At 44.8% G+C, this 27,612-nt stretch overlaps 1 pseudogene; it reads right to left on the reverse strand.

Moving 5' to 3' along the window:
* Nucleotides 1-2,125: 2,125 nt before the first annotated feature.
* LOC137383604 (cytochrome P450 3A9-like) overlaps nt 2,126-27,612 on the reverse strand; it is a 46,706-nt pseudogene continuing 21,219 nt past the window's right edge.

The following is a 27,612-nucleotide window of genomic DNA, read 5'->3' on the forward strand; positions in this document are numbered from 1 at the left end:
AAAGCAACCTGAACAAAAACTTACCTCGATGTTGAAAGAGTTAAGCAGCTTGCTTTTGACCAGTGGATACAGGCACTCAAGATACAGCCCACATATGAAAACCTAAGAGCTGTGATCCTTCTCGAGGAGTTAAAAAACTGGCTCCCTCTTTCCATTAAAACCCACATAGAGGAACAAAAAGGTTCCAAGAGCCAGGCATGCTGCAATTCAGGCTACTAAATTTACCCTTGTAGACAAGCCTTTACCCCAAGGGAAACCCTTCCCTAGTCACCTTCAAAACCCCAAAAGGTGGGAAGGTGATAGAAGCCCAAGCAGCCAAGGGCGAGAAGGGAAAGCTGGACACACAGGGGGCCCTCCTCAGGCCAAAAAGGACGGCGCTGACAGCAGGAGCGATGCCGAAGTCCCTTGGAGCTGACTGCTGGAAGTTAAGGGGAAAACCTATAAGATTAATCAGGGCACACCAGACCAATTCAGAAAAAGGGGCCCTGTTGGAAAACACAGCAGAACAGGCTGTGCCTTTAACTGCAGGAGTAAGACCCAGTAACCTACCACTGTGATTGCAGGTAAACTTAACAAAATCCCTGAAAGTTACCAGGATTTTGTGCCCCAAGGAAAAGTGACCCCAAACCCTCAAGCCAGGCCCGTGAGCTCAGTCATGCTTCGGGATGTAGGGACCACCCAATCCTTTCTGCTGGGAAAAGGCATGACCTTTCCCCTCAGAGAGCGCATTGAATGCTAGGGTGTTAGTGAATGGTATTGGAGGGTGGTATATACCCATACCTTTATATCAGATGCAGCTGGAGTGCAACCTTGTTTCAGGACCTGTAACCGTGGAGATTGTCCCCAGTTTACCTGTGGACGGGTCGACCTGCTCCTGGGTAATGAACTGGCAGGGGCAAAGGTGGTAGCTTCTCCAGTAGTTTTAGAGACCCAAAGTGGTCAGGGTGACAGAGACAGGTGCAGGAGAAAGTCCCTGACATTTTCCCTGACTGTGCGGTGATTTGGTCCATGGACAAACAAGCTCCCTCAGAGGCGGCTGAACTGGCACTGCAGACAGATGACTCTGTTTGGTTATCTGAAATCTTCTTTGGTAAATTAGAGGACCAAAAGGAAGTGCTCAACAGGTCTTCCTTGGTCGAGGCTCAGCAAGCCGACCCAGTATTCAAAAAGTTAGCACAGGCAGTCCAAACTGAAGCTGAAGCAGAGGCAGTTCCAGAGCGCTACTATTTAAAGAATGAGGTGCTGATGAGGAAGTGGAGACCTCCTCAAAGTCCTGGAGACAAAGAGTGGACAGTGGTTCATCATATAGTGGTGTCATGGCGGTTCAGTAAGGAAAAATTGAGAATAACCCATGAACTTCCAATGGTTGGACATGTCGGTGTATGAAAAACGCAAGCCCACATATGACAGTATTTGACTGGCCAAAACTCCACAAAAATGTGGTGGAGTTCTGTAAAACTTGCCACACATGCCAGGTTGTGGGGAAGCCCTAACCTGCAATAAAACCTGCACCCCTAATTCCCAGAGTGGCTTTTGGGGAACCCTTCAGCAGAGTGCTGGCGGATTGTGTGGAACCCTTGTCAAAAACAAAAGGGGGCTACCAGTACCTTCTCACCATTATGAATGAGGCTATCTGATTCCCAGAGCCATTCCTCTGAGAACTATCTCTGCCAAGGTAGTGGCGCAGGGGCTAATCCAATTCTTTACCTGATATGGGCTGCCTGCTGGAGGTCCAGACAGATCAGGCCATGAATTTCATGTCTGGGATCTTTCAAAAATGATCTGGGTAATCTGAGCATAACCCAGCAAAAGTCCTTAGCCTACCACCCGCAGTCACGAGGGACTGTGGAATGTTACAACCAGATCCATAAAACAATGATCAGGGCATACTGCTACGAGTACCCCCATGACTGCGACAAAGAGCTGGGATTTCTCCTGTTTGCTACCAGAGACTCACCCAATGAATCCAATGGCTTTAGTCCCTTTGACTTAGTTTACGGACGCGAGGCGAGAGGTCCTCTTAAACCAAGGTTGTTCAACATACAGCTCACGGGACAGGATCTGGCCTGCCAAAGATTTCCATCCAGCACGCAGGTGTAAACTGTACCCAGGCCATTCCTCATCATCACCAGGGGCCCGTGAATGGAGAGAAGAAATTTCCCATTGTCAGACCGGCTTTTAAAAAACATCGGAAGTCAGTTTCACAGCAGACAGTTGCTGACATTGGGAACAGCAGTTTCCCAACTTCAGACAAATTCAGGGTTTTCCTGACAGCTTTCTGAAGAAAAGTCTGAGCCTGTCGGAAAACCTCATATCTGTCCGAAGTTGGGAAACAGCTGTTTCTGATGTCAGCAATTGTTAGTTGTGAAACACAGCGTGATTTGTTTTTCAAAACACAGATGAACCATCTGGGGGCCGGGGGGTGGGGGGAAGGTTACAGAGAGGAGACAGAGAGAGAGACAGAGAGAGACACAGAATAATCAAGATCATTTCTGACAGAATGACATCTAACCAGAACACCCCGCATCGCTACAGCAAATGTGTGGGCAGACATTGACTACTTGTGCAAGCAAAAAAATGCCAGGTATCTCACGAAATCAGTGTCCAACATAGTGAAGTGAAAGTAAGTCAATAATTTATTCTCATTTAAAGCTTCTTCACAAAAATGTGCATTTGTTCTTTTGATTAATAGCAAGATAAATTATTAATGCCTTTATCATTCCGAAATTATCTCACTGGCCCCCTATGTAAGATAAAAATTGTAATGTGGCCCCCCACGCAAAAAGGTTGGACACCCCTGTCTTAAACTAATCAAAGAGATGTTTTTGAGACACAGGGTTGAGTCTTCCATGCTAAACTACATTTCCATGTTCTGGGAGTGGCCTGTGCAGTGGCTCGCTCTGGAGCACATAAAAACCTCCCAGACAGCCAAGACAAAGGCAGGCGGATAAACATGCTCAGGCCAGAACATCTCAGCCCGGAGACCATATGTTAGTGCTACTTCCAATTTAGGGTGAACCCCTGAAAGCCTGGTTCACTGGCTTATACCAAGTAGCAAAAAGGATTAACCAGGTAAATTATTTAATTGACACCCCAGACCGAAGGAAAAAGCACAGGCTGTGCCACATTAACATGTTAAAACAGTATCACAACCGGGAAGGAGACAATCAAGCCCAGGTCTGTCAGGCAGTTAGAACAGAGGACGACAAAAAGGACAGTGAGGACGAGTTAGAAGGAGGCCTGGAGAGTTCCCAAATCAAACCCCCTTCTGTCTGGTTAGCCAACACTGAAATGTTAGGAAAATTAGACACTGTACTCTCCTACTTCAGTGCAGGACAAAGAGAAGCCATCACAAGGCTGTTCACAGCATTTACAGAAGTCTGCATAGACAGGAAAGTTCCTAAAAAGGCAAGAAGAGAAGGCAGAGGGGAGATCTGATAGAGGTATTCAAAATCAGGGAGGAGTCTGGACAGAGTAGATAGAGAGAAACTGTTCCCACTCGTGAAAGGATTGAGATCGAGAATGCACAGATTTAATGTCATTGGTAAAAACAAAAGAGACTTGAGGAAAAACTTTTTCACCATAGTGAGTGGTTAGATCTGGAATGCACTGCCTGAGAGTGCAGTGGAGGCAGGTTCAATTGAAGCATTTAAAAAGGGAATTAGAGAGTTATATGAACAAGAAGAATGTGCAGGGTTACGGGGAGAAGGCAGAGGAATGGCACTAGGTGAACTGCTCATGAGGAGAGCCAATGCAGACACGATGGGCTGAATGGCCTCCTTCTGCGCTGTAACAATTCTGGGATTCTGTGTGCTTTACTCCTTTGAATCAGCATTCACTCGTGGCATGAATTTCAGGATTATGGATTCTTTAGGCTGCATGATTTCTTTCACATCCAGTTCTATTGGGATCCAGAATAGAAAGGGTAAAGGTGATAGGAAGTCAAAGGAAGGTTTGACGACAGTGATAGATGGTCCTGTTCCATCCCATTATTCCCTGTCATCAGTATTAACTTAAAAAAAACAAAAAAAAATGCAAATTTACAATATTCATTCACACCTCAGATAATTTTTATATTCTAGAATTCCCACCGGTGTATTCTTGCACGTCACAAAGGTCATGCATTGTAAGATTGAAGTCAGAGCCATTTTCATCGTGAGTTGGGCAAATCGCATTCTGATGCAGTTCCGAGGGCCCACCCCAAATGGCAGGAAGATATAAGGATCCCGAGACTCTCTATTCGCTTTACTGAACCTAGTGATATTGGCAAAAGCAAAACAAGTGAAATAGATCAGTCAAATTTTCTTATAGTTTGCATTTATCAAAGAGATGGTCGGAGAATACCACAGTTTGAAACTGCAACTATAGATTTGTCCCAGAAACTCCTTCACTTACTGATGTTTCTTGAGTTGCTGTTGCACACTCACTGGGTGCCAATCCTGAGAACTGTGATCCCAGACTGTGGAGTGTTGGTAGACTAATCAACTGTGGACAACAGCAGCACAGCCAAGGTTGATCCTGTCCTCACCTGACATCCACCTGTGTGGAGATCTATTTCAAGATGGTAACTGGGGTGCCACGCATGTCATAGGACCCCACATTTGCATTTGAAATGAGCCGACTACCTAAACAGTGCTGGCCCCTCAAAAAGTGGCAACAGCCTGATTGTTGTCGGAAACAGGGAGCTGAGGAGTTTGGATAACAAGCCCAAATTGAGATCCTCACCTTTGACAATTGCAACGATTTCCAGGATGACTGTTCATGTTAATTTACAATCAAAATATATCTCTGTCTCTATCTGGTTCACAGTATCAATATCCCATCATTCAGTTTAATGTGAAAATCAAGATTGTATGGAACTCTCAGAAAAGAGGATCGAGAAGGAAGATTGCAGGAATTCAAATCTGCGCTTTGGTCATCAGAGATTTGTTTTTACAGGATCACAAGATAGTTAGGGATGCGAAAGGCTATTTGGCCATCACAATTCATCTGCTCAGTCAGATCCCAAACAGGTCGCACAGTGGTGATGTCACTGGACCAGTAATCCTGAGCCTGCACTAAGGCTCAATTACACAGGTGTTTAAATCCCACCATGGCAGCTGGGGAATTTTAATTCAATTAATTAATAAATCTAGAATAAAAAGCTAGTCTCATTAATGATGATCATGAAACTAACATTTGGTCATAAAAATCTATCTGGTTCACTAATGTCCTTCATGGATGGAAATCTGCCGTCCTTACCCAGTCTGGCCTAAATGTGACTTCAGACCCATAGAAATGTGGTTGACTCTTAATTACCCCCTGAAATGGCCTAGCAAGTCACTCAGTTATATCGTTATATCAAATAGAAAAGTCGGACGGAGCACCCAGCATCGACCTCGGCACAGGAAATAACAAATGCACACCCTGCAAAATCTTGTAGGAAGGTCATGCCGCATGTGCTGGACTGGAATTCCGCTAGCCTGGTTGTTGAATTTTAATTAGCGTTTCTGCCTTAAAGTTGTAACATTGACCTTGGCCCAGTCATTCTGAATTAATGAATTTTTATCACTTCCAGAAAGGGAAAAAAATCATAAAGGTCCAAAGAAGTAACTAGGCCACTAATTAGATTATAAAGTCTTCTATTTTACCAGCCATGGACAACTATAATTACTATTGCAGAAGAGTGGATCAGAGAAGCTTCACAAAGCGAACTACATTTTACCACATCCCCATTCACACAGAATTTGTATCTTGCTCAGCCATACTATGGGATCACAGCATAACTCGATAGCCTGCCTGGCTGACAATGGATCAAATTACACAGGGCTCAGTACTGGGTCCCTTGCTGTTCATGCTATATATCAAAAATTTAGACTTAAATGTATGGAGCATGATTAAGAAGTCTGCAGATGATATAAAATTGTCTGTGTGGCTGATAGTGAGGAAAAAAGCTGTAGAATGCAGGAAGGTATCAATGGACTGGTCAGGTGGGCAGAAAAGTGGCAAATGGAATTCAACCCAGAGAAGTGTGAGCTTTAGGGAAGCAAAACAAGGAAAGAGAATATACAATAAATGATAAGTTTCCCAGAAGTGTAGAGGAATAGAGGGATCTTGGAGTGCATGTCCAGAGATCCTGAAGGTAGCAGGACAGGTAGATAAAAGGTGGTAAAGACGACATGCGGGATACTTTCCTTTATTGGCCGAGGCATAGAATGTAAGAGCAGGGACGTTATGGGAGAATTGCATAAAACACGAGTTAGGCCGTAGCTAAGTACAGTTCCAGTCACCACTTTCCAGTTGATGTGATCGCACTAGAGAGGATAGACAGAGATTTATATGGATGTTGCCAGAGCTGGAGAATTTTAGCAATGAAGAAAGATTGGATAGGCTGGGGTTGTTTTTATTAGAACAGAGGAGGCTGAAGGGAGATTTAATTTGAGGTGCATAAAATTAAGAGGGACCCAGACACAGTAGATAGGAAGGACCTATTTCCTTTAGCAGAGTGGCCAATAACCAGGGGACATAGATTTAAAGTGACTAGTGGAAGGATGAGAGGAGAGCTGAGGAATAACCTTTTCACCCAATTGTTCAACCGGTAAGGGTCTGGAACTCACTGCCTAACAGAGTGGTTGAGGTAGAAACTATCATTGCATTTAAAAAAGTACTTGGATATGCACTTGAACTGCTGTAACCTACAGGGCTATGGACCAAGAGCTGGAAAGTGGAATTGGGCTGGATAGCTCTTTTTCAGATGGTACAAAAATGATGGGCTGAATGGCCTCCTTCTGTGTTGTAAATGTTTCTATGTCACACAATGCAGAGACCTTCAATTGCTATACAGTCGGCAGGATCAGATTACATGTTCCAGGCAAACTGCTGGGTGCGTCTTGTCCTGCAAGGAGACCAATCAGAAATCTGGTTCAACCCACTGTCTTGCTGGTGCAGGAGATGGACAGGAGGACAGGAGGCCCTCCAGACAAGCACTAAGAAGGTAGTAGGAGCAGATAGTCATTGCAGTCAATGCTCGCAGATGAGCCCCCAGGACCTGGATGCAGTGCTGCAAGAAGTTCAGTGACCTCACACAAGTGGTCAAGGTCAGTGAATGCATCTTCAGACCACTAGCCTCAGACACTTCTCCAATCAATACCCACCTTTCACTCACCCAGCAACAATCTCTATCAACCACGATCACAAACCCATACCATACATTCATAGCTTCACCGCATCCTCACACACTGACACTGCTGCAAGCCTCACATCCACATCTCACAGCTTGCACATACTGTCAGTTATTCAATCATGACAGGCACATCACCAAAACACACTGCGCCGCATTCACTGACATTATTTCCCTCTTTGACAGGCACATAACCACAGACAGCAGCACTTAACCGGCAGGGAGCAGCACGCCCTCCCCCCACTGGAGGAAACGATGCTGGAAATCTTTGGAGTGGCATTGCTGAGACCATGGCCAGCAGTGGGGCTGAAACTATCGCAGATGGTGACAGTACGTTCCTACTGAATCCACTTTCTCACATCCCACAATCTCTTCTGATTAGACAAGCTGCAGATGGTGTAAGGATGCACCTCTTGTTTTCCCTACCTTCCGTGACCGCAACCCAAACTTTGTGCCTTTCTCTTTTCAGACACCCATGAACTGCCACTTGGCCATCCTTAAATACAGGGGTGGTTCCAGAGAACTGGAGAATTGCAAACGTTACACCCTTGTTCAAAAAATGTGTAAGGATAAACCGAGCAACTACAGGCAGTCAGTTTAACCTCAGTGTTGGGAAAGCTTTTAGAAATGACAATCTGGAACAACATTAACAGTCACTTGGACAAATGTGGAATAATTACGGAAAGCCAGCACTGACTTGTTGAAGGCAAATCGTGTTTAACTAACTTGACTGAGTTTTTTGGTGAGTGAACAGAGAGGTTTGATGAGGGCAATGTGGTTGATGTGGTGGATATGGACTTCCAAAAAGGCATTTGACATAATACCACATAACAGGCTTGTCAGCAAAGTTGAAGCCCATGGAATAAAAGGGACAGTGGCAGCATGGATACAAAGTTGGCTCAGTTTCAGGAAACAAAGAGTAGTGATGAATGGTTGTTTTTCAGACTGGAAGAAGGTATACAATGGTGTTCCTCACAGCTCAGGAACAGGACCACTGCTTTTCTTGATATATATTAATGACCTAGACTTGGGAGTGCAGGGCACAATTTCAAAATTTGGAAGTACTGAGAACGGTGAAGAGATAGTGATGGACTTCAAGAGAAGATACAGGCTGGTGGAATGACGGGACATGTGGCAGACAAAATTTAATGAGGGAAATGTAAAGTGATACATTTTGGTAGGAAGAATGAGGAGGGGCAATATAAAATAAAGGATACAATTCTAAAGGGGGTGCAGGAGCAGAGGGACCTGCTGTATATGTGTATAAATCAATGAAGATGGCAGGGGAGGTTGAGAAAGTGGTTTTGGGATCCTGGACTGAAATAAACAGAGGCACAGAGTACAAAAGGAAGGAATTTATGGTGAACCTTTATAAAACACTAGTTTGGCTTTAACTGGAGTGTTGTGTCCAATTCTAAGCAACACACTTTAGGAAGGATGTGAACATTTTAGTGCAGAAAAGATTTGCAAGAATGGTTCCAGAGATGAGAGATTTTAGTTATGTGGACAGATTAAAGAAGCTGCAGCTGTTCTTAGAGAAGATTAAGAAGAGATTTGATAGAGGTGTTCAAAGTCATGAGGGGTCTAGACAGTCGACAGAGAGAAACTGTGCCCATTGGCGGAAGGGTCGAAAACCAGAAGACACTGATTTAAAGTGACTGGCAAAAGAACCAATAGCAAAAGAACCAACAAGGACATGAGAAAAAACATTTTACGCAGTGTGTGGTTAGGATCTGGAATGCACAGTCTGAGGGTCTGGTGGAGGTAGATTCAATCAGGACTTTCAAATAAGAATGAATAAGAACCTGAAGAGAAAATATTTGTAGAGCTATGGGGAAAGGACAGGGGAGTGGGAGCAGCTGAGTTGCATTGCAGAGAGCTGGCACAGACTTGATGGGTCAAATGGCCTCCTTCTGTGCTGTAACCATTCTATGACTCCATGAAATAAACTTTTAATAAAATTTGTTAAAAGTTAATAAGCTTTTTATTGATAATGTTTTCAGGTGAGCCAACAAGCTCTTGCATGGACCTTTGCCAGATTCCTTTTGGAGGTTTTGTTACAACCTATATCTGGGCTTCAAGACATGGAAGAGGTTAGTCAGATTTAGCCATGGTTTGTATTAATACTATTACAAGATGATGACTTCTGAAGCTATCTCAACTGGCTCTTCCTCAGTGGCAGGTCAGTTCTGTGCTGTTAGGCAGCCCTTTCAATACAACTTCCAACATCCCCAAAGTGCTTTTGCATGTGCAAATAAGTAAGAAAACTGATGGTACAGGTTCAGTTAAAAAACAAAAGGTTCTTGATGGTTAACACATGAAACGGCAAAGTCCAAAATTTGATGTCTGCTCAGTGCTGAGTTAGTTGGCCTCAGTCAGAGTGGTGATAACACTGCTATATTGTGAAGCAGCTTTAATTTGTATCTAACCCTATGTTGCACCTGCCTCGGGAGTGTTTTGCGGGAGAATGTAGAGGGGGGATTACTCTTTATTTAACCTGTACTGTACCTGCCCTGGGGAGGGTTTGATAGGACAGTGTACAGGGAACTTTACTCTTTATCTAACCGGTGCAGTACCTGTCATGGTCATATTTGATAGGAGTCTCAGTAGCCCAAGATCAGTGGAATACAATCAAGAGAAACATCACTGGTATCTGTTCCTGATAATTATACTTGTCGGAAAGTAGGTGTGTATGTTCACATTTGAAGAGAATGTTGTTCTGCCCAGTGCTGGTAACCCTGGAAAATTAGTCCTACCTACCTTTCAGGTCTGAACTCCTCAGGTTCTGGCCAGTATGCTGGATCATGGTGCAGGATGTAGACGGGCACCATGACTACAGTCCCTTTTGGAATGGATATCCCATTGAGCTGGACATCTTTCTTGCACACTCTGTCAATACGGGGTGCAGGAGGGTACAGTCGCAGGGTTTCAGATATCACCATTTCCATATACTGCAACTGCATCACCCCATCATATGTGGGAGCAGCCTTCACACAGAAAAACACTTTAACGACTGAACAGGACATTAGTTTAAAAAAAAATGGGTGGGAGGCAATCCAGAAAGTTAATATATTTTGTCACAGGGCAGGAGAAACAAACATTCTCTGTTATTGCTTATTGATCGAGAAGATAATTCCACTGGTGGGGGAGACCAAAACTAGAGGCCATAAATATAAAATAGTCACTAATAAATCTAAAAGGGAATTCAGGAGAAACTTCTTTACATGGAGACAGGTTAGAATGTGGAACTCGCTACCACAAGGAGAGGTTTAAGCAAGTGGCACAGATAGTTATGTTGATGAGATTAGAAGAAGGAGGATAGGCGGAGGCTCAATGACTTGTGTCATGCCCAGTAAAGACATATTATATTCCTAACTTTCAAGATATGAACTTTATTCAAGATGAACTCTTTAAAATTGACTTTTCCTTTAAAAAAGTGGACAATGTGCTGCAAAGATGGCTACCAAAGATCAGATGACCTGGCCTGTGTATTCAAAAATTGCCTCACCATCTCAAAAGGACAAAAGGCACATTCCAAACTGAGATGTGTTAATTACACCCATCTTGAAACCATCAAGAGACATTCCTGAATTGAATGGTCTTCTGAAATAAAGATGTGATGTAGCCACATTGTAATTAATGATAACCATCCAGCCATCAATAGATATCCATGCATCCACATCCTGGTCCATTGTGTGGTCACAACAGGAGAGCCTCTAATGCGTTGTATTTTGACCTTAAAATGTATCCCTCTGTAGACAGGAGAGAGGTGACAGCGACATTACAGAGGCAGCAGAGCCAGGGAAAGATCCAGCCTAGACAAGAAGCAGCCCTGCTGATAATTCTACACTTCAACTTATTGCAGCAGAGAATTGAAAGTGACTGCCACCTCCAGTCTTAACCACCAGAAATCTACAACATCTCAACAAGTTCAAGTCTACCAACAACCCAGCCCTGTACCTTTAAAAGAAACTGTCCTACTGAGAAGATTCAACTGGTTTACCGTAAACCATGAACATCTACTACACCCTGAACTCTTACCCTTCACCTTCTATTTTCTCTTGAGAGTGCATATGAGTGAATGGGTGCATGAGTGGTGTTGCGAGTATTTCAGGGTCGCAATAGATGTAGTTGTAGAAAAAGTAAGCAGTAATGAGCACAAAGGTGGCACAGGTGTTGTAAATATTGTTAATAGATGAATAACGTTTCAAATTAGATTTGTTTGCTTTAATCTTTGATGCACTCTCAATCATTTGAATTGTTTCAAGTGAAAAGGAAAATGGTATTTGAGGTTTTTGGCTGGCATAAATTGTTGCTTGCATAGCATTTTTGAAAGTGTCCAGTGTGCTTTCATCCTTGACATTTGAGCCTTCAGTTTTCAATGATGGCTGCTTATCACTTGAAGATTTTATCCTTTATTCCGTACAAATATGCCTTCCAATGTTAGTTATGTGGTCACTCCCTTATGTTCCTTGCATAGGTGTTCTTGCAGCTCCATCGTAACCCAGATCTGATATGATCTTCCTGTCAGATCAAAGTGCTGCAATGTTGTAGCATCCTCTGTGTGAGGGATAATACCTGGTTGCAGGATACTATCTCCATGGAGATGCAGGTCACTTTCAATGAAGTTTAAATTCTTGAGTGGCCATAAGGTTTGTATTATTCTTTGAGAAAATGTTGCGTGTGTGCTTCCAGGCACGTTTCCCCACCTTCTCCCAGCCTGCACCCATCACCCTTGACCCACTGAATGTTACCATACACCTTCCCTCAGTGAACCTCCCCCCATTACTTGGATGACAAGAGATGTGCAACAGCTAGTCAAGAGGAAGAAGGAAGCTTACTTAAGGTTGAGGAAGCAAGGATCAGACAGGGCTCTAGAGGGTTACAAGGTAGCCAGGAAGGAACTGAAGAATGGACTTAGGAGAGCTAGAAGGGGACATGATAAAGTCTTGGCGGGTAGGATTAAGGAAAATTCCAAGGCGTTCTACACTTATGTGAGGAACAAGAGGATGGCCAGAGTGAGGGTAGGGCCGATCAGGGATAGTGGAGGGACCTTGTGCCTGGAGTCGGAGGAGGTAGGGGAGGTCTTTAATGAAGACTTTGCTTCAGTATTCACTAGTGAGAGGGACCTGGATGTTTGTGAGGACAGCGTGAAACAGGCTGATATGCTTGAACAGGTTGATGTTAAGAAGGAGGATGTGCTGGAAATTTTGAAAGACATGAGGATAGATAAGTCCCCGGGGCCAGACGGGATATACCCAAGGTTATTACGGGAAGCGAGGGAAGAGATTGCCGTGCCTTTGGCGATGATCTTTGCATCCTCACTGTCCACTGGAGTAGTACCAGATGATTGGAGGGTGGCAAATGTTATTCCCTTGTTCAAGAAAGGGAATAGCAATAACCCTGGGAATTACAGACCAGTCAGTCTTACGTCGGTGGTGGGCAAATTATTGGAGAGGATTCTGAGAGACAGGATTTATGATTATTTGGAAAAGCATAGTTTGATTAGAGATAGTCAGCATGGCTTTGTGAGGGGCAGGTCATGCCTCATAAGCCTTATTGAATTCTTTGAGGATGTGACAAAACACATTGATGAAGGAAGAGCAGTGGATGTGGTGTATATGGATTTTAGCAAGGTGTTTGATAAGGTTCCCCATGGTAGGCTCATTCAGAAAGTAAGGAGGCATGGGATACAGGGAAATTTGGCTGTGTGGATACAGAATTGACTGGCCCATAGAAGACAGAGGGTGGTAGGAGATGGAAAGTATTCAGCCTGGAGCTTGGTGACCAGTGGTGTTCTGTTCTGGGACCTCTGCTCTTCGTGATTTTTATAAATGACTTGGATGAGGAAGTGGAAGGCTGGGTTAGTAAGTTTGCCGATGACACAAAGGTTGCTGGAGTTGTGGATAGTGTGGAGGGCTGTTGTAGGTTGCAACGGGACATTGACAGGATGCAGAGCTGGGCTGAGAAGTGGCAGATGGAGTTCAACCTAGAAAAGCGTGAAGTGATTCATTTTGGAAGGTCGAATTTGAATGCAGAATACAGGCTGAAAGACAGGATTCTTGGCAGTGTGGAGGAACAGAGGGATCTTGGGGTCCACGTCCATAGATCCCTCAAAGTCGCCACCCAAGTTGATATGGTTGTTAAGAAGGCGTATGGGGTGTTGGCTTTCATTAACAGGGGGATTGAGTTTAAGAGCCGCGAGGTTATGCTGCAGCTCTATAAAGCCCTGGTTAGACCACACTTGGAATATTGTGTTCAGTTCTGGTCGCCTCATTATAGGAAGAATGTGGAAGCTTTAGAGAGGGTGCGGAGGAGATTTACCAGGATGCTGCCTGGACTGGAGGGCATGTCTTATGAAGAAAGGTTGAGGGAGCTAGGGCTTTTCTCATTGGAGTGAAGAAGGATGAGAGGTGACTTGATAGAGGTGTCCAAGATGATGAGAGGCATAGATAGAGTGGATAACCAGAGACTTTTTCCCAGGGCGGAAAGGGCTATCACCAGGGGGCATAATTTTAAGGTGATTGGAGGAAGGTTTAGGGGCGATGTCAGAGGTAGGTTCTTTATCACAGAGAGTGGTGGGTGCGTGGAATGCACTGCCAACGGTGGTAGTAGAAGCAGATACATTAGGGACGGTTAAGCGACTCTTGGATAGGTACATGGATGATAGTAGAATGAAGGGTATGTAGGTAGTTTGATCTTAGAGTAGGTTAAAGGGTCGGCACAACATCGTGGGCCGAAGGGCCTGTACTGTGCTGTACTGTTCTGTATTCTATGTTCTATTACCTTGGACGTATTCCATCCCTCCCTCCGCCTGTTCTACTCCCGTGACGATCCAACTGCTGACTCTCACCCTTAATCCTCCTAAAGTCCACCTTGATGTAACTGCCGAGTCCCAATCCCCACCTATGATGCCACGGAATACCCAAACCCAAGTCTCGACCTTCCGCACCCCCCCAGCCCCCCAACAAAATCCAATTGCCCCCTGTGACTGTTCCCTCTGCCAGCCAATGCCCTGCTTTCACCCCACAAGGTCCCGACTTGGACAGCACTCATCCCTCTCTTTAGGCCCACATGACCATCAGTTTACTATAATGCTCAAATCAAACCCCAACCCCCCAAATGCCCACAGCCAGCTTCAGCATCAATAACAATGACTAAACAACCTGGATGCCGCTCTCCTCCCTCCGCGGCTCCTCCATGCAGTAGCACCTTTTTCAAGCTCTGTTTCAGCCACAATTGGAGTATTGCATCCAGTTCTGATCACCACACTTTAGAAGGATGCGAGGACCCTCGAGAGGGTGCAGCGAAAATAGATCAGAATGGTTCCAGGCATGAGGGATTTTAGCAACAGGAAGTTGGGGTTGTTCTCCTTGGAGCAAAAGGGGATTGAGAGGAAATTTGATAGAGCTGTACAAGATTATGACACGTTTGGATACAGTAGACAAAGAAAAGCTGTTCCCATTCACTGATGTACAAGGAACAGAGGAACAGATTTGAGGTTTTGGGCAAGAGATGCAGGGGGGATGCGAGAAAGAGTTTTTTTTTAAACACGGCGAGTGATAGTGGCTTGGAATTCACTGCCTACGAGGGTGGTGGAAGTGGAGACAATGAATGATTTCAAAAGGAAATTGGAAGGGCACTTGAGGGAAATAAAACTTACAGGGCTATGGAAATAGAGTGAGGGAACAGGACTGATTGGCATGGACTCGATGGGCAGAATGGCTTCCTGTGCTGTAATGACTCTGAATGTATGACTCTCAGATTATCCGGAGTCCAGAACAGAATGCAATGTAAATGAGGTCATTCACTTCATGTGAGTTCATTATCATCATCATCATCAGGATGGAAACAATAGAGAGCTCTCCTGCAACAAAAACAAGAAATGCTGGAATCACTCAGCAGGTCTGGCAGCATCTGTGGAAAGAGAAGCAGAGTTAACGTTTCGGGTCAGTGACCCTTCTTCGGAACTGACAAATATTACAAAAGTCACAGATTATAAGCAAGTGAGGTGGGGGTGGGGCAAGAGATAACAAAGGAGAAGGTGCAGATTGGACCAGGCCACATAGCTGACCAAAAGGTCACAGAGCAAAGGCAAACAATATGTTAATGGTGTGTTGAAAGACAAAGCATTAGTACAGATTAGGTGTGAATATACTGAATATTGAACAGCAGCAAGTGCAAACCTGAAAAAAACAGTGGGTAAGCAAACTGAACAAACTAAGATGAAATGAAATAAATGCTAAAAAAAAAGATTGTCAAATATGTAAAAAAGAAGTTTAAAAAAAATGGAAGGAAAAATAACTAAAAATGAAAGTAAAATGGGGGGCTGTCATGCTCTGAAATTATTGAACTCAATGTTCAGTCCGGCAGGCTGTAGTGTGCCTAATCGGTAGATGAGATGCTGTTCCTCAAGCTTGCGTTAATGTTCACTGGAACACTGCAGCAATCCCAGGACAGAGATGTGAGCATGAGAGCAGGGGGGAGTGTTGAAATGGCAAGCAACCGGAAGCTCAGGGTCCTGCTTGCGGACAGAGCGGAGATGTTCCGCAAAGCGGTCACCCAGTCTGCGCTTGGTCTCCCCAATGTAGAGGAGACCACACTGTGAGCAGCGAATACAGTATACTACATTGAAAGAAGTACAAGTAAATCGCTGCTTCACCTGAAAGGAGTGTTTGGGGCCTGGGATAGTGAGGAGAGAGGAGGTAAATGGGCAGGTATTACACCTCCTGCGATTGCAGGGGAAGGTGCCGTGGGACGGGGACGAGGTGGTGGGGGTATTGGAGGAGTGGACCAGGGTGTCGCGGAGGGAACGATCCCTTCAGAATGCTGACAGGGGAAGGGAGGGGAAGATGCGACTGGTAGTGGCATCACGCTGGAGGTGGCGAAAATGGCAGAGGATGATCCTTTGGATATGGAGGCTGGTGGGATGAAAAGTGAGGACAAGGGGAACCCTGTCACGGTTCTGGGAGGGAGGGGAAGGGGTGAGGGTAGAGGTGCGGGGAATGGGTCGGACACGGTTGAGGGCCCTGTCAACCACAGTGGGGGGAAATCCTCGGTTGAGGAAAAAGGAGGTCATATCAGAAGCACCGTCATGGAAGGTAGCATCATCAGAGCAGATGCGTCGGAGATGGAGAAACTGGGAGAATGGAATGGAGTCCTTACAGGAGGTAGGGTGTGAAGAAGTGTAGTCGAGGTAGCTGTGGGAGTCGGTGGGCTTATAATGGATATTGGTAGACAACCTATCCCCAGAGATGGAGACAGAGAAGTCGAGGAAGGGAAGGGAAGTGTCAGAGATGGACCATGTAAAGGTGAGAGAAGGGTGGAAATTGGAAGCAAAGAGAGCTCTCCTGGCTGTTCTCTCCCTCCCCACAAAGATTTTACTGAACAGTTGTTCGTCAAAGACTTGGAAAGGATTTGACTTCAAAGCAGATTAAACTCACCACCTTGTGGACATTTGAAGGCCACAGGAAAGTAGAGCAGCTGTTGGTGATTGAACACCATAGGAAATGAACTCCATTCATTGCCTCGGATACCAAAGCCTTGTGAGGCTGCGGGAATTCCCTGAACACATGCCAGTAATGTTGAAGTCAAAAGGTGGAAAATTGCAAGCAGCCTGCTCATTATTTTCCCCAATAAGTGCTCCCAGCAGATGAAGTTTCCCCATCACCGGCACGCACGCAGGAAATGATCCCGATTAGGTAACCACAGCTCTCTAGGTATCAGCCATGGCTCAGCTGGTAGCACTCTCACCTCAGTCAGAAGGTTGTGGTATTAATTCCAAACCTGAGATTTGAGCACAATAATCCAGGCAGACACTCCAATGCAGTCCTGAAGGAATGCTGAACTGTCAGAGATGTCGTCTCTCAGATGAGACATTAAACCAAGGCCCTTCTCAGGTGGAAGTGAAACATCCCATCGCAGGATTTTGAACAGCAAGAAAGTTCTCAGGCCAATATTTATTTGGTCATTGTCACATTGTTGGGTGCAAATTGGCTGCCACATTTTACATTACACCAATGACTGCACTTCAAAAATTAGCTTTAAAGGGCTTCAGGATGTCCTGAGATCATGAAAGGCACTATAGAAATGCAAGTTATTTTGCGTTCTTTCTCATGGACTCACATTGTTGGGAAAAGCCTCATCTATTTCCTGCTGCAGTTTCTTCTGTACGTCCGGGTGCGTAGCCAGATTGTATGCGACAAATGACAATGTACTGCCGGTGGTCTCATACTCGGCAAAGATAAAGGTCATGGCCTGTGCCAGAATCTCTGTGTCAGTCAGAGCTGCAGAGAATTGGAATAATTAGACTTTGTACCACAAACCTCATCTTGCAACACAGAGGCTTAAAATGTTGGGTTTTCAATGCAAGTATCTCTTAAAAACTTTTACCACCACCAGATACTTAAATTCACTGTTTCCAATAACTGTGCTTAGAACATTAAATTAAATACTTGTACTCAAATCACTGAATAAATACTCTGCACCGTCGGTGGAATAGATTACAAGCTAGAGTTTATTGAGAGGACACAAGACAATTGGCAGTTGAAATCTACTTTCTAATCCTTGGGTATGTCACCACTTTTATGCCTTTGCAGGATAGTCAGCATTGACAGGATTAATGTGCAGGTAGTGCACACTGAAACTCCACTGCCCAGTCACACAAGGGTGTAACAATGATTAATGTGTGCCTGCAATTTCCCTCATTACCCCAAGTTTACAAACTCAGACCCATGACAGTGTGGAAACACCGACCAGAAACCAGACAATTCCCAGTCGGGCGAGAGAGGTAACAAATCCCAGCAGAGTTATGCTTCCCCAGACTGTTCTCAAATAATCCCTCACTGGGGTTTAAGGGGCTAGGAGCAGGTCACATGTCTCAACTGCCAGCAAGGTAGGGTATGGGTAGACCATAGTGATAAAAAAGGAACAACAATAACTGAACAGGGAGCAATAACTTCAGGAGCAGAAAGAAACAAGGATGAAGGGAATGGGAAGCTTTCCACTAATGGTACCTTTGTCCGTTGACTTGCCGTCACCATTCTGCTTCCCGGAGCTGGTATCAGTTATTTGAGAATCAACCATCAACTGCAGAAAATCCACCCGATCCTGAGAGTTAAAAAAAAGAACCATGTGAGAACTCAGCTATGATGGCACAGAAACAGGATTAAAGTCATCAATCCTGAAATTCCAGAGGGCTGGAAAGTAGGAAGTAGAACATATTGCCTCCAGAGAGATGGGAATCAAAATTCACCCTGAATTCTAGTCAGAGAAGAGCAGTCAAGCCTTCCACTCACCCATATATACCCAAAGACTCCTCCAGGGTGTGTGGGAGGGACTTCCTGATCTACACTGGGTATTCTGTCCATTACATTTCCCCGAAGCCCAATGGAACTCATGTCAGCTGATTATGGACTTAGTGAAGGGTCCCCAAGACTACCTGAGAGAAAGGTAATCAATCCCAGAGGGATCATCATTCTATCCCTGTGGGGAGAAGACAAAAATCTAACAAGTTTGAAGTTTGGCCTTCAAGGTTTCCCTACTCCCCTGACTGGAGCAGCAGGGGTCAGCTCCAATTTTACATCCTGCAGTCAGACAAGGTCACTCACAGCATCTCTTTAAATTACTCCATCCTGTACAATTGGAACAGGATCAACACTGATGGCCTCGGGTGACCAGTGGGAATCCCCACTACTCCAATCTGCTGGTGGCAGAGCAGGAGTCATGGAATTCCAAGGCTATAGCTTTTCACAGAAAATCACTCAGCTCATCACAGTTACATTGGCTCTCAGAGCTGTCCACTTTGTCCATTCCCAATACTTTCCAAAAATCTCTTTAAAAATATTCATCCACTTCCCTTTTTGAAGCAGTAATGGATTCTGTTTCTGGTCAGACATTCTACATCCTAACAATCCTCTGCATAAAAATAATTTTGCCAAACCTCCTAGTGAAGCTCTCCAAACCCTCACCAGAGTCTGTTCAACACGTCAAGGAGACATTTACTCCACATTGAGCAGGTTGGAATCAATTCAGACTCTTGGTCTTCAATCAATTTAACCAACTTTACTTTGAATCCAAGATGTTTAACTTGACAAACAAACTCCAGCGTTTCTCCTGCACAATCACTGACAGGCACTGACTTTTAATTAGCTGCAACTCTGCTGTAAAGGCATCCCCAGTGTCGGACGATATCCTCTAATCCAATTTATCTGCAAGAATATCTTTGTCTCATTACAGCCAATACTGTCCATCAACTAAACAAATTCCAGTTTTGCTCTGGACATTTAATGGAGCAAAGTCCAAACAGGTGGTGAAGCTCCAGGGCACCAAGTGTCAAACGGATTATACACTATAGCTGTCAATCATAAAACAAATGCCGAAAGGAGATGGAATAGTTAGAGGCCTTCTTAAATATACAAGATTTCTAATCAACATTAACACAGACCAAGAGAAAAGATCAGACTGCTTTCACTCACACCAAGGTTACTGTTATAGTTACCTCTTCTCCTCCCTTACCCTCACCCCACCTTTTTTTAATGAGATCTTCTATTCACAAGTCATCAGGTGTTTTTCTAACTACTGGACTCCTAGTTCTGAAGAAAATACACATCCTAAAGCACCATGGGGTAGAATTTCCATAGACTTCATCTGATCTCCTGCTGTAACCTCAGCAGAAGCCCAAGAGAAAGGGCAAAAGCAGCCATGGTATCTGCCATTTCCACTTTACATTGGGAGATTGGAGAACCCCAGCAACAATCCCAGGTGTGTGGTTGTAGAACTATCTGCAACCAGATTGAACATTTAAACTACACGCCTGGCTGGTAAACTTCAGCAACTGCAATAGAACACAATATTCCCCAAGTACTCGTCTCTTCTAATTATACCAATATTGTTATAGTCACTTCCTTTCTAGTTATTGAAAGAAGGGAGAGAAGGATGGTCAGTGTTGAGGTAGGAAGAACGGCAGAACAGGTGCAGGAACCTGAAACATTTCAATGGTTAGTTTAACACTCACGGTGTGCACTCCTTTTTGTCTCTTTGCCATCAAATCTGCCAAAACATTCACAAAAAATTCATTCACATCTCGAGGGAAGAAGGTGAAACCAAGTTTTGCCAAGCTTGGAATAAGGGCAGGACAAATAACTGGAATAAAGGAAAAAAAAATCAAAAATCATAGTCATGAATAATAGCAATAGCCCTGCATATACAGGTTTAGAAAGGAGGACAAGAAGGAAAGAAAGACAAAGAGAGAAAGAGTAGACAAAGAGAGGGAGAGAAAAAGATAGCGAGAGACTTCTGTAAAGCCAACTTTCACAAACTTAGGACATCCCAAAGCACTTGACAGATCATGAAATATTTCTGAAATGGAATCACTGCTGTGATGCAGGAAAACAGCAATTTGCAGACAGCAAGGCCCCACATACAATGAAGTGGTAATGACAGAAACTGTTTCAGTGATGAGGAATTAATATTGGCCAAGAAACTTGGAGAACTTCCCTGTTCTTCAAAATAGCAACATGGGATCTTTTACACCCACCTGAGGGGGCAAATGGAACTTTGGTTAAACATATCATCCAAAAGATGGTACCTCTGATAGTGCAGCACTCCCCGAGTCCTGGACTCAACTATCAGCCTGGATTATGTGCTCAAGTCTCTGGAGTGGAACTTGAAACCACAGTCTTCTGATTCAGGGCAAGCGTGCTATCCAATGAGACTGATCCTGAACTTTCGCGGGCCTGAACAATTCTCAGAAACCAGTTTGAGCAAACTGGAGAAAAGCCACCTGGCAGTGAAACTGTGAAATTATAGAGTGATGGGTTCACATAGATAAAACTCATTGAAGCAGATTTAGATGTAGCAGGATCTGCCGTTAGACTTTCCCCTCCACCTTTAGCTCAAATAAATTTGCCCATAAGGTTGCTGGAAGTGTGAGCTGCTAAAAGGGCAGTGAGGGAAACAGGGCACCTGGGACCCGAGTGAAAAGAACAACCAATAGGATATCTCCTTAACCAAAGGGAAAAAGAAAATCACTACCTTGGCTCAACTTAAACAAAATAAACATTTTGAAACACTTACAAGAAATGATAAGTACAGGGCTAGAGATGCTGAAATCTATTAGTTTCTTGACATTGCTGACAAACAGATCACTGGGGTTGTTGATGGAGTCGACATCCACACTGAATGCAGTGCTAGTAGACACATCCACGCTGTATGTTCCGAAGATACTGGCAAAAGAGAAATGAGTTTATTACAACTGGTCAATAGCTGAAAGAAAGATAGACTTTTTTTTCCCAATTGACAGCTGAGGCAGAGTTAAACTAGAACATAGAATGTATAGCAGAGAAACAGGCCATTCAGCCCAACTGGTCTGTGCCAGTGTTTTTGCTTCATGTGAACCTCCTCCTACTCATCTTCATCTAACCCTATCAGCATGTTCCTCTATTCCTTTCTCCTTCATGTATTTATCTAGCTTCCCCTGAAAGTCAACTATTCTTGTTGCCTCAACTACTCTTTACGGTAGCAAATTCCACCTTCTGAACACTTTTTGACAATTCTCCTGAGTTTCCCATTAGATTTATTGGTGATTATCATATTTACAGCCCTTACCTTTGCTCTGCCCTGCAAGTGGAAACATCGCCTCCATGTTTACCCTATCAAATCCCTTCATAATGTTAAAGACCCCTATTAGGTTACCCCTCAGCCTTCTCTGAGAGAGAAAGAGCCCAGATGTTTCCTGATGAGTATAAAATCTCAGTTCTCCTAACATCCTTGCAAATCATTTTTTCTGCATCTTCTCCAATGACTCTCTGTTGATTAAAAATTTATTCACACCTGTTTTGGGCACGGGGTCGCGATTCACAATCCACCTGTATCCTTTCCAGTTGAGTCAGGCAGCACCCCAACATCTCATTTGAATGATTTCAGCTTGCAGCCCAGTCTGACCCATGCTGCTGACTGGTTGTAAGCTCTACACAGGGCCTAACAGAGGCTATTATGACATCCAGCTAGCTTTCAATACTTAACGGCAGACTGCCTCTCTTAGAACTGACTGAAAGGAGTCTGCTGCTGTAATTGGAGAGAAGGGAAATGGAGCACCAGGGCAGAGTGTGGGCTCTGCTGTTCATGGGTGTGGCGCTGGAGGCCTTAGTCATGGAGGTGAACAGGAGGAGAGAGGCCAAGTATCCACCAGGGCCATGAGTCGCCATCTGAAGAGAATGAGAGCAGTTGACCAGAGAGGTGAACTAGGGGAGTCTGGCCCCGAGGATCTTGCAGAAGAAGTTCAACGACCTCACGTGGATCGTCAAAGTTCAAATGACATCTCCTGCCCACTGCATAGCTAATTTCTCACGTTGCTCAATGCACCACATTCCCATCATTCAGCCATCAGCAATCCCCAGCACTCGGGACACACACCTAACATTCAGATATTCCACCTCACCCTCACACACCTTCCAATACTGCCAGCCTCACACCTACCTCTCACTGCTTCCACATAAAACCAGATATTCAGCTGTGGCAGACACTTCACCTAAAAACACTGCAAAACAATCACTGACATTCTGCCCTCTCTCTTGCAGGACAAGGTTGCCTACAATTGAAATTCGCAAAACTGAACCCTCATGGGACAGACACACCTTCATCCCCTGAGCCTGGAGGAGATGGTACTGCACATCAAGGGGCCGACAGTGACAGAGCCAGTACCATTTGGGTCACCAAAAGCATTCAAGATGTTGCTATGTTCCTGCCTTATGTCTCTTCTCAACTCTCACTTCACCCTTATCCTGCAAAATGGTGTGATGAGCAAGCTGCAGATGGTGTGACCATGGACCTCTTGCTTTACACTCCCTCGCTATCACCCCAATTCTCTCCTTCTGATTTTCTGCTTTCAGAAACCCAAGAACTGCCACCTGCTCAACCACAGCAAACCCAGGAGGAAGAGAGAGAGCAACAGCACATCACTGATGAAGAAGCCCCGTCACTGGATCTGACAATCACAGCCACCAGCTCAGATTGCAGCACTGTGAAAGTTTAGAGGCTAGTTTAGAGAGGCGAGTCACTGGGTATGAGTGGGCTGCAGCCAGGCCAGGCAGAAAGGATAGCTCGTGTACCAGCTCTTCATAGAGTGAGGTCGCAGACAAGTTCTGCTACAGGATATTTAGATGAGGCGGCATACAGGAGAACACTGATGAACATACACACTGAGATGCTTGGTGCAATGACAGTCACTGTCAAGGAGCATGGAAGAGTCCAGTCTCCAATGTGGTAGAGAGCTTTGCACAGAGCTTGGAGCCATCCTTTTCAACGTAGAAGTGGTGGCCAACTCCATCATCCATGCGGACCCAGCCATGATGCAACATCTAGTCGTCGCTGTCTAAGCTTCCATTGCAGCACAGGCGAAAGCCATCCAAAAATCTCAGTGCTGCTGTGGAAACTCAGACAGAGGTCATGAGATCCATGCTTGCTGCAACACAGACTCAGACTTCAGCCATTTGTAACCTTCTCCTTGGTGAAGCTGAGTCATCTTAGACATCGCTCCTGGTTCAGATGGAGATGTGAGAAGTTATCCCAGGAACCCTTGGTGAGTAAGGCCCTCTGTTGAGAGTACTCCTCCTCCCTCTTTACAGAGCTTCCCCTCTCTGCAGCCTTTGTTGGTCATGTTGTCGACCCAGAGGCACTGAAATGACAGCCTCTAATTCTCTTGTAGACTACAGGTGAGCAAATGCCCTCCCTGAATGGATGTACAAGCTCACCAACAGACCTCCAAAAACAAGCCACAGTACCTCCACAAACTCAGGCTAAGCAGAAGTAAGTCAAAAGCACCTCACCTGCAAGTTAGATGGCTCGCCTTTAAATTGCGCTGGTGGGAACTTCCTCATGCAGCTGAACGCATGTTCACCTGGGAGTAGCACAGGTGTCCACTGGACCTGTGTGCTCCAAGTTTCAGGAACTTGCGTCAAATTAACTGGAATGGCTGATTGAAGTCACTAACAGAGCTCTTCTTATGCTGCTGGCACACGCATTGTATGGCCACACCAGCACCCTGCTGAGCATGGGATGCTGTGCCAGAAGTAGCTAACTATGCAACCTATGGCATTTTATACCTTCAGTTACTATGGAGTCCAGTTTCGCAGCTTATATATTTTTTATATATGCTGACATTATTTGAATTGAAATCAGAATACACAGACTGCAACAAGGTCCAAACATTGGGAATCAATTGATGAGTCTTGAAGAAGGGGAGATAATCTAAAATAAAAGCAAAATACTGCAGATGCTGGAAATCTGAAATAAAAAAAGAAACTCTGGACATACTCAGCAGGTCTGGCAGCATCTGTAGACAGAGAAGCAGAGTTAACATTTCAGGTCAGTGACCCTTCATCAGAACTGGAAAAGGTTAGAAATGTAACAGGTTTTAAGCAAATAAAGCGGGGGTGGGACAAGAGATTACCAAGTAGAAGGTGCTGATAGGACAGAGGGTCACAGAGAATAACTGACCAGAAGGTCATGGAGCATTGGCAAATGGCATGTTAATGTGTGCTGAAAGACAAAGCGTTTAGTGCGGACAGCTAATTGTTAATTGACAGCCCTGGCCCATAGCACAAACATGAAAAGAAACACAGTGGGTAGGCACATGGTAAAAAATGAAGGATGAAACAAACTAAAATAAAACAAATAGAAAAGAAAAAAGAAAAAAGAAAAAATAACTAAAAATAAAAAGAGGGGCCAGTCAATCTCTGAAATCATTGAACTCAATGTTCAGTCTGGCAGGCTGTAGTGTGCCTAATCAGTAAATGAGATGCTGTCCCTCGAGCTTGCGTTGATGTTCACTGGAACACTGCAGCAATCCCAGGACAGAGATGTCAGCATGAGAGCAGGGGGTGGGGGCGTTAAAATGGCAAGCAACCGGAAGCTCGGGGTCATGCTTTCGAACTGAGCGGAGGTGTTCTGCAAAACGGTCACCCAATCTGCATTTGGCCCCGCCAATGTACAGGAGACCACATTATGAGCAGCGAATACAGTACACTAAATTGAAAGAAGTACAAGTAAATCACTACTTCACCTGAAAGAAGTATTTGGGGCCTTGGATAGTGAGGAGAAAGGAGGTAAATGGGCAGGTATTACACCTTCTGCAATGGCCTGTCCTCTGAAATAAAGACAGTAAAGGCTGGAAATACTCAGCAGGTCTGGGAGCATCTGTGGAGAAAGAAACAGAGTTAACGTGCTGATAAAGGTGCTGTTCCTGAAGCTTACATTGAGCTTCATTGGAACATTGCAGTAAGCCAAAGACAGAGAGGTTAGCATGAGAGCAAGGTGGACATTGATAATGGCAAACGACCCGTAGATCGGGAGGTGTTCCACAAAGTGATTAACAAATCTGCATTTGATCTCTCCGGTATACAGTCAATTGCATGGTTAGCTGTGAAAACAGTACACTAAATTGAAAAAAAGTACACGTAAATCACTGTTTAACTGGAAGGAGTGTTTGGAGCCTTGGATGGTGAGAGGTGAGGAGGTAAACGGAAAGGTGTTGCATCTCCTGTGCTTGCATGGAAAGGTGCCGTGGGAAGGGGAGAGGGTATTGGGGGTAACTGAGGAGTGGACCTGGGTATCAGAGGGAACAATCCCTTTGAAATGCTGAAAGGGGAGGGGAAGATTTGTTTGGTGATGGCATCACGCGGGAGGTGGCCAAATGGCGGAGGATGATCCATTGAATACAGAGACTGGTGGGAGGAAGGTGAGGTCAAGGAGAACCCGATCATGGTTCTGGGATGGAAGGGAGGGAGTGACAGCAGTAATGTGGGAAATGAAATGGACATGGTCGAGGGCCCAGGGATTTAATCTCTTCTATCTTCCACTCTATCACAGACTTTCCCTTTTGTTCTTTTTCCCAACCTTCCCCATTTTACCTGCTTAAAATTTATTACATCTCTAACTTTTCCCAGTTCTGACAAAAGGCCATCGACCTGAAACATTAACTCTGTTTGTCTCTGCACAGATGCTGCCTGACCTGCTGAGTATTTCCAGCATTTTCTGCTTTTGTTTCGATTTCCAGCATCTACAGTATTTTGCTCTTGGATTAGTGTTTATTTCACTGCCACTTCTCTTCCAGGAATGCCCACCTTGAGGAAGTTCTGCTCTTCTCTCTGATAGGATTTCCATTTGTTTCTTTCACTTTGTTCACCTTTATTGATATTTCCCTTCTCATATTTGATCAGGTAACTACTAAAACTCACTTTCACAGCCACAACTCCTTCCTCAGCTACTGTCTCCGGCTCGGGCTTATTCCACATGGATTCCAACTAAAATTCCATCCTTCAGGTTTTGGACCCACACAGGATTACAAATATCTCCGAGACATTCAGAATTCATTGAACTGCTTTATCTCACTTTATCTCAAAGCTGTTCCAGTCCACAGTTTCATTTCATCCTTTGTATCATCAGACAACACAAAAAACTTTTTATTTTCCTTTCAGGCACAATGGATCGCAAGCTCCAACTTCTAATCTTACTTCTTGCTGCGTAGTCATGATACTCTCTGACTTTCCCCTCTCTGTCTCGGAACGATTCTGTCATTAGCAAAGGCCTCAGCTTCATCCTCTTCTTCCCCACCGCAATGAATTTGGAGCTCGGCGTGATGCTGCCATTGTCTTTGCCCCTACACCTACTTCTTTAGCCAGGAGTCATCCCCCTGCAAAAGTGACCCTTTTACCCATTGCCAGTACTCTCCTTCCACCTGGACCCCTCCCTCTGGCCTCTTAGCCTCTTTTGATCTTTACATTTTCATGTGGCAGTTCTCATCGTCTCAATTTCTGTGCTCCCTTCACTTGCTCTAAACTATCTCCCTCTGAACTTGCACCACCCATTCTCTCAAGTCCAACCCTAACATTGTCATCAACCCTGCTGACAAGGGTGTTGCTGTTGTCGTCTGGTGTGTCGACCTCTACCGAGCAGAGGCTGAAAGTCTACTCTGACACTTCTTCCCATCTCCCCCGGAACGTGAGCCCACCACTGAACATCAAGACATTGTCTCCAGGACAGTCAGGGACTTCATCTCCTCTGGAGATCTTCCCTCCATGGCCTCCAACCTCACAGTCCCCCAAACCCGAACAGCCCACTAACAGGACTGCCCTGGCAGACCTATCGAAGGCTCGAGAACCAGAGGCCACCGCATTGAGGTGAATGGCAAGAGAACCAAACAGTGAGATGCGGAAAGACTTTATTTTTTACACAGCGCGTGGTTAGGATCTGAAAAGCACTGTGGTGGAAAAGTGTGTGGTGGAGGCAGATTCAATCAAGGCTTTCAAAAGGAAATTGGATAAATACCTGAAGAGAAAAATTTGAAGGGCTGCAGGGAAAGGGCAGGAAATGGGACTAGCTGAGTTGTTCCTGCAGAGTGCTGGCATGGACATGATAATCTTAGCACTGTTGGCCATCACTGTTATCCAACGGGG

Source organism: Heterodontus francisci, chromosome 24 (genome assembly GCF_036365525.1).
Source record: "Heterodontus francisci isolate sHetFra1 chromosome 24, sHetFra1.hap1, whole genome shotgun sequence".
NCBI classification, from domain to species: Eukaryota; Metazoa; Chordata; class Chondrichthyes; order Heterodontiformes; family Heterodontidae; genus Heterodontus; species Heterodontus francisci.